We start from the raw sequence: 6,937 nt of genomic DNA, 5'->3' as shown, positions 1-6,937 counted from the left end.
TGCCTCAGTGATTCACAGAAGTATATCACAGATCACAGAACTATATCAGGGTGTCATTTCTCAGGCAGAAATGTAGATAAAAATAATGAAATCCTGTTCCCCAAACAAGTGCAAGAACGACAGAGTCAAGAATAGGTTAAATATACAAATAAAATAAAATCAATTAAAAACAATAGCACATCAACATAAAAACATATAAACATAAATCTGAAAGCGTTGCTCAAACTCACGTAACAGTCCAGTTATTTTATCTTTGAACCGCTTCATGTCTGCCACATGTTGGGTCGCGCACACATTTTTCAGACAGGGGAAGTGAGCTGCATCACCACCGGCAAGTTGCGTCTCCCACAATGACAGCTTCAACTTGAAAGAACGTATGCTGTCATAATACTGCGTGACAACTTTGTTGCGCCCTTGCAGCTGTTTGTTCAAGTTATTCAGGTGCTCTGTAACATCCACCATAAATGCAAGGTCCGGCATCCATTCTGCGGAATGAAATTCTAACACTGGTTTGCCCTTTTCTTCCATGAACTGTTCAATTTCTTCTCGTAAATCAAAGAAACGCCTCAGCACAGCACCTCGGCTTAACCATCTTACCTCAGTGTGGTATGGCAGGCCATAGATGTGGTCTTTCTCTCTGAGAAGGCTGTCAAACTGACGGTGATTCAGGCTTCTGGATCGGATGAAATTAACAGTTTGGATGACCACCTTCATGACGTTATCCATCTTTAATGACTTGCAACACAAAGCCTCCTGGTGCAAAATACAGTGAAAAGTCAAAAAATCATGTCCTCCATTTGCAGATTGCACTTTCTCTCTGAACTTTGTCACAACGCCTGCTTTTTTCCCGATCATTGAGGGCGCACCATCTGTAGCCAGGCTGACAGCGCGGGACCAGTCCACTCCGACCCTGTCCAGCGCGCCGACGAGTGCGGTAAAAATATCAGCTGCTGTCATTGTATCTGTCATCGGCACCAACTCCACAAACTCCTCGGTGACGGTCAATGTGTCATCAACTCCGCGGATGAAAAAATTGCCAGTTGTGCAACATCTGTAATGTCTGTGCTTTCATCAATTGCAACCGAAAACGCAATAAATGACTTTACTTTTTGCTTCAACTGGCTGTCCAAATCCACTGAAAGATCGGAAATCCTGTCTGCAACTGTGTTTCTTGTCAGGCTGATATTTGCAAAAGCCTGCCGCTTTTCAGGGCACACAATCTCCGCTGCCTTCATCATGCATGTTTTTACAAATTCACCCTCACTAAATGGTTTTGAAGCCACTGCGATTTCATTAGCAATGAGGTAGCTAGCTTTCACTGCAGCGTCACTGATGTCTCGGCTGTGAGTAAACACAGACTGCTGTTTCTTCAGACCCGCCAACAGTTCATTCACCTTCTCTCATCTCCGCTGTCCTTGAAAGTTGTCATATTTGTCGGCATGAAGACTCACATAGTGGCGACGAAGGTTATATTCTTTCAGCACTGCAACATGCTCTGAACACACCAAACATACAGCTTTCCCATTCAATTCCGTGATTAAATAGGATGACCATTTTTCTTGGAACACTCTGCACTCTGCGTCCACTTTTCTCTTTTTTGACAGAGACATATTGGGGCAATGAGGGTGCCAAAGCACATAATGTTAAAAGTAGAAGCCGTAATAAATATCGCGGGCAAAACAAAGTAGCTCATTGGCTGCACGTGCTTGACCTACTTGCTCTGCCCCGGTATAAACAGTTTGCTTGCTTAACACAATTGCTATTGCGCCATCCAGTGGACGCAATTGGAACAGCAGTTTATTTTATTGAAAAATTGCAGCGCATTTTTATACTTTTTTTTTTTTTTTTTTTTATCATCTCGCGGGCCGGATTAAACCCGTTTGCGGGCCTGATCCGGCCCGCGGGCCGTACGTTTGACACCCCTGTGCTAGAGGTACTGCATGTTGGTTCCAACCTTAAAAGTAATAACAAAGAAAGTTAGCAGGTCTGTTAGGAAATGCCTTTGTCACACCATCTGGATAAGGGCATTTCTGTGACAGAAACTCTAAATGGAAAGATGTATTTAGCTGGGCCTGCTAGCTAGCTACATTTCGGCTAGCTAGCAATTGCTGTCAAGTCACCAAAATTACAATAAATAAAGGTTAACTTACTTGTTTTTCACTGTCCAGTGGAAACACAAGTGGAGCATTTGATTTGTGAACATATCACATGATCAGCCTCTTGTCAGCAACACTAAAAAAGTACTTCCAGAAAGAAAACTATCAATAACCATTCATGATATATGAAAAACAATTGTCTAAACATTAACAATGATTCATATTTGTTCAAATTTAAGTGACATTTGCATTACATTTGGGTTTTAAAATATGTTCAAAGGTCAAATAAATGCCCCCAATGCGAATGACTGTATATGGAATACAGATTGGTTTGGAGCAAGAACTATTCTGGGTGCCACAGTAAAAGTATTGTAGGGAATACTCAGAGGGTCTGTAGAAAGTATATATGGTGTAATTTCATGGGGCCCTGAATAATACGGCGTGTTTCTGGCCTTTTACTCCACCCATTCCATTGGCGGCCAAATCACATCACGTGTGCTTACTGCACTACAGAAAACCTGCTAACCAAACAACAGTACAGGGCATGCTCACGGAATTAAAGGGCAACTATACTGAAAAATAAAAGTTTATTAGATTTTTCCCAGACCTCAAAAGTCATCCCCTGATGTGGTTTAAGCATTGCTGTGAACACAGAAAATCCAATTTTGTTGTTTTTCTATTAAGAAAGTGTGAAAAAACTGGGGTAAACCAGAACAATTTTGGGAAATCCGAAACCTGGAAAAGCAAAACCAAGAAAACGGAATTTGGGGATAAAAAAAAAAAGTATTTTAAAAGGTCCTACCCTTTATTAAGCTGTGCTTATGCCACCCTTTATAAAGCACAGGTTTATGGCATATTTGACATAATGGGTTATGTCACATTTGACATTGGTGGTTATGCCACATTTATGAGCCCTTTTTAAAGCATGACATACGGTTATAGATGGTTTGTAACACATTTATGTAGTGTTTAGGAAGGCTTAAATGAAGGCTTTATAAGCTGTATGTCATTTAAAGTGGGACCCTCCCATTGAAAAAGCATTGGCTCCATCCAAAATTTTCAGACACAAAATCTTAATGTGGTATCCAAGTGATTGATCAATATAATGAATGCATATGGTAATATTTAATTGTCACTAATTACATTTCCTCATACACTTCAACAAAAAACAAATGCATAAACAAAATGTTTTAAATGTGTGTCCCTTTATACTGTAGCACCCATTTCTAAACATCACATTTTAGAACCTCTCTTTTTCCAATGTGGCACATTACTCTGACAAGCAGGTGGAAACCAAGATGGCTGCTCTCTCTTTCTGTTCTCCAATCATAAAAGAACTTGACAGAGGAGACGTTTAGGAGGTTATAATATCCCTCAACATGTGGAAGCGATTTCCAACAGGTCTGGGAACAGGTCCACTGGGTTGAGCTCCAAGAACAACAGAAACGCATAGCTGGCAGAGTTTGAATACATATGCCGCTCTTTAGGCCTATTGACGCCCTCTGCCCTATGGTAATTTGGTAGAAGGCCTCGGGTTGTTAGCACAAACAGGACCTTTACTGTGGGAACCAATCACAGAGGGATAAAGCAGGGGTACAAACTTAAGTGGAACAGCTAGAGTGTGGGAGGGTGGCTGGCTATGGGAAAGGCTGCATTGGGAGAGATACTGTGTGGAATCCAAATTTGGTAATGCACTTTCTTAACACTGGCAGGTGTAATGCATTAACTTATTTGGCAAGACTGACACCTTAAATTACTCCTTAAAATGTTGAGTGTGGGAGGTTGGCTATGGGAAGGCTGCATTGGGAGAGAATCAAAATTGGATAATGCACTTTAACACCGGCAGGTGTAATGTATTTTTAGGCAATACTTGTCAAATTACTCCCCTTAAAATGTATTATTTTCATTTCATAATGATCTGGATAATATAACAGCCATGCTGTGCAGAACATTTACTACATAGAGAGACATAACATTATACGCCTTATAATAAGACATTATAAAGGCTCATATATGTTTATAACAAGTTATAAAGCATTATACCTGCAAATATCTAATCTGATTAGTTGTAATAATGTCACACAGTAGGAGGAGAGTCTTTGAATGGATTTCAATCAAATCCACACTGCATTGAAACTGGCTGTCACGACTTCCGCCAAAGTTGGTGCCTCTCCTTGTGCGGGCGGCTATCGGCGGTCGTCGTCACCGGCTTTCTAGCTGCCACCGATCTACGTTTCTTTTTCCATTTGTTTTGTCTTGATTGTACACACCTAGTTCCCATTGCATTATTATTATTTCCCTATTTAACCCTCTGGTTCCCACATGGTTTTGTGCGTGTTCGTTCGTTGTGTTGTGTCATACACTTATGTGAGCTGGTGTGTTTTCCCTGCGTGGAGATTAGTATTGTTTATTTTCGAGTAAAGTATGTCATTTACTCAGTTCTGTGTCCTGCGCCTGACTCCGTCCTACCGCTGCACATTTGACTCTTGACAAAAACACGCACCTAATATGGAGTACCCGTGGAGGAGCGCGTCCAGCAGCACGCGATGATGCTCCAGAATCTTGGCACAGCCATGGATCGCGTGTTGCAGACCATGGAGCGATGGGAGAGAGGGGGTTTTCCCACAACCCCATCATCTTCAGGTCAACCCACACCAATGTCCACCCCTCCGTCACCTGGACCCAGTGGGATTCGGCTCTCGCTCCCGAGGGCATATGATGGGACGGCTGCCGGGTGCCAGGGGTTCCTGCTCCAGGTGGAGCTCTACATTTTTTTTTTTAAATTTTTTTAAATTTTAGTCATTTAGCAGACGCTCTTATCCAGAGTGACTTACAGGAGCAATTAGGGTTAAGTGCCTTGCTCAAGGGCACATCGACAGATTTTTAACCTAGTCGGCTCGGGGATTAGAACCAGCGATCTTTCGGTTACTGGCACAATGCTCTTAACCACTAAGCTACCTGCCGCTCTACCTGGCGACCATCCACCCGGCTCCCTCGGGATACGAGAGCGTGTCCGCCCTCATCTCCTGTCTGTCGGGGAGAGCGCTTGAGTGGGCCAACGCCGAATGGGGAGGAATCGACACAGCGTTGGGTCGCTATGAGGAGAGAGTGGCGGGGGAACGCTTGTTCCACCTCAGACAGGGGAAGAGGAGCGCACAGGACTTCGAACTGGACTTCAGGACCTTGGCGGCCAGCGCAGGATGGAATGAGAGGGCCCTGATCGACCATTCCCGGTGTAGTCTACGTGAGGACGTTCATCGGGAGCTGGCATGCAGGGACACCACCCTTACCCTCGACCAGCTGGTGGATCTATCTATATGGCTGGATAACCTGTTGGCCACCCGCGGACGTCCGGATCAGGGTCTGTCCATTCCATCCCCCAGCACCTCCGACCCTACCCCTATGGAGCTCGGAGGTGCTGCTCTAAGGGTGACCGGAGGGGGGGCCGTTTCCTGCACCAACAGTGGCCGCAGAGGGCACACTGCTGGTCGGTGCTGGGGAGGTTCCCCAGGGAGTCAAGGCAGCAGGCAGGGCACTGGTGGATCATCCCAGGTGAGTAGGCACCCGACATACCCAGAGCTCCCTGTTGCGCACATGTGTGTATGCATAGAATTTCCTGAGTTTTCCCCACATTCCCAGCATAAGGCGCTAGTAGATTCAGGCGCAGCTGGGAACTTTATTGACCGTTCATTTGCATGTAGATTAGGGATCCCTATTGTTCCTGTTGATGTGCCCTTCCCTATACATGCCTTAGATTAGGGAGGTCACAGCTCCACTATGTATGAAAACGCAGGAGGGTCATGAGGAGAGAATTAGTCTCTTCCTGATCGATTCTCCTGCGTTTCCTGTGGTGTTGGGGCTTCCCTGGTTGGCCTCTCATGACCCCACTATTTCGTGGCAACAGAGGGCTCTCAAGGGATGGTCATGTCAGTGCTCAGGGAGGTGTGTAGGTGTTTCCATAGGTGCAACTACGGTGGAGAGTCCAAACTAGGTCTCCACTATGCACATTCCCCCCTAATATGCCGATTTGGCTCTTGCCTTCTGTAAAAAGAATGCGACTCAACTACCACCCCATCGACAGGGGGATTGTGCAATAAATCTCCAGGTAGGCGCAGCACTTCCCAGGAGTCACGTGTATCCTCTGTCTCAGGAGGAGACGGCGGCTATGGAAACATATGTCTCCGAATCTCTGGGACAGGGATACATTCGGCCTTCCACTTCACCTGCCTCCTCTAGTTTCTTTTTTGTGAAGAAGAAGGATGGAGGTTTACGCCCGTGCATTGACTATCGAGGTCTAAATCAGATCACTTTGGTCAGGTAGCGTCTCCCATTACCTCCTTGCTGCTGAAGGGGGGACCGGTGCGACTGCAGTGGTCAGCTGGGGCGGACAGGGCTTTTGGTCACCTGAAGGCTCTGTTTACCAAGGCTCCTGTGCTGGCTCATCCTGATCCCTGCTTGGCATTCATAGTAGAGGTGGACGCGTCCGAGGCTGGGATAGGAGCTGTGCTGTCTCAGCGCTCGGGTACGCCACCAAAGCTCCGCCCCTATGCTTGCTTTTCGAAGAATCTCAGCCTGGCGGAGCGAAACTATGATGTGGGGGACCGGGAGCTGTTAGCTGTTGTCAGGGCTCTGAAGGTGTGGAGGCATTGGCTTGAGGGGGTTAAACACCCTTTCCTCATTTGGACTGAGCACAGCAATCTGGAGTACATCCGGGCGGCGAGGAGACTGAACCCTCGCCAGGCTAGGTGGGCCATGTTTTTCAGCCGTTTTTTTTTTCAGCCTATCCTACAGACCAGGTTCCCAGAACGCTAAGGCAGACGCACTGTCCCGGATGTATGACA

Source organism: Coregonus lavaretus (genome assembly GCF_964263955.1).
Source record: "Coregonus lavaretus genome assembly, chromosome: 31".
In the NCBI taxonomy this organism is placed as follows: Eukaryota; Metazoa; Chordata; class Actinopteri; order Salmoniformes; family Salmonidae; genus Coregonus; species Coregonus lavaretus.
The sequence above is the reverse complement of the archived record's forward strand: the minus strand, read 5'-3'. Positions refer to the sequence as shown.